Source organism: Galeopterus variegatus, unplaced genomic scaffold, assembly GCF_000696425.1.
Source record: "Galeopterus variegatus unplaced genomic scaffold, G_variegatus-3.0.2 Scaffold2331, whole genome shotgun sequence".
Taxonomy (NCBI): Eukaryota; Metazoa; Chordata; class Mammalia; order Dermoptera; family Cynocephalidae; genus Galeopterus; species Galeopterus variegatus.
The window spans coordinates 210176-211806 of NW_007728442.1; positions in this window are offsets into that span (position 1 = coordinate 210176).

A 1631-nucleotide genomic window follows, 5' to 3' on the forward strand; every position below is an offset into this window, starting at 1 on the left:
ACAGAAGTGATGCTGTCTGCTTAGTGTATTATATCAGAGCCACCTGATGTCTGCTTGTCCCAGGACTGGTGACGGTAAACTTTGATCACTTGGTTAAGGAGGTGTCTGCCAGGTTTCTGCACTTTAAAGTTAACTATTTTTTTTTCCTTTGTAATTAATAAGTAATTGGGGGAGGGTGCTTTAAGGCTGTGAATACCCTGTTCTTGTCAAACTTTTGCATCCATTGATGATTCTTGACTGAATCAATTATTGGTATGATGGTTTCTAAGTGAGATCTTGGTTCTGATTTTAAGGCTGGCATCTCTATTCCAGGATAATAAGGTGGGATGGAGTGGAGGAGGGAGGAGGAGATCTAATCTGCAAACAGCTGGTTTCTCAAATGTCTACTGAAGTGGAGGGTGAAAGTCAGTGGCACTGACTTTCTAACCTTACTAAGTAAAATGCTGGAGAATCAGATGGGATTTTACATGATAAAAGATGTTAATTCCTAATGGAATAATGATTTCCACTTATTCAGCACTTACTAAATCCCAAACACCACACCAGCCATTTAGCATACATTATTTCTCTTAGTTCTTATAACTACTCTATGAGAATATATTGTCATCTCCAATCTAAAAACAAGGAAACTAAGGCTCAGAATGGTTAAGGCACTTGTATGAAGTCTTACAGCAAGGAAGTGGAAGTCTGGATTCAGACCAAGATCTGCTGGGCTCCAAAGCTCTTGCTCTTCAGTGGGAAGGAGCTCTGGGTTGTGTCATGGTGGTCAGCCTCGATACACATTCCAGCCAGTGCCAGTTTTGAGCTACTTGCCAGCTTAGGAGTGAGGTATGCTCCAAAAGTGGATGTTAAGCCTGGGAGTCCAAGTCTTGCAAAGAGGCTGGTGAGGCCCTCAGTATGGTTATCTCAGTAAGGCACTGGCTGGCTGGTCTTTGACTTACAGATCATGCTGCTCTGAGAGCAGCTCCCTGGCTGGGAGTGGCCTGAGAGGATCTCCACCCCGCTCCGCTGTTGCCCCCTCAGCCCAGGTGGCAGAGCCAGCCCCAGACACTGACTCATCAGTTCCCCTTGTCCAGGACTGCTGCATCTCTCGTGCTCAGGAAGGCAGAAAACAACTCTGGTATTTTAGAAAGTCTTTGAACAATGACCTTGATTAAAAGGGGATTTTCCAGTTAACCTTGGAGAATTTCAGTTAACCAAAGGCTTATTGTATTCTAGTTCTTTCAAATGTGGTAATCCATGAAGAGTAGGTATTTACAGTAATTCTCATTTACCAGACAGTTCAATTAAACAGGATTTCCCCACCATTTAGGATAAGCCATGGAACCACAGAATTACCAAGTAAGAAGGCTTTGGGGATCATTTAATAGGGTCCTTCATTGTACAGATGAGGAAACTGAGGACCTGAGAGGGGATGTAACTTACTCATTACACAACTCATTATGGGCATAACCAGAGCTAGAAACTCCTAGTCCAAAGTGTTTTTCTGCCACATCAAGAATTATTACAGGGCTAGCCAGTTAGCTCAGTTGATTAGAGCATGGTGCTGATAACACTAAGATTAAAACCAAGGGTTCAGATCCCCATACTGGCCAGCCACCCAAAAAAAAAAAAAAAAAAAAAAAAAAAAA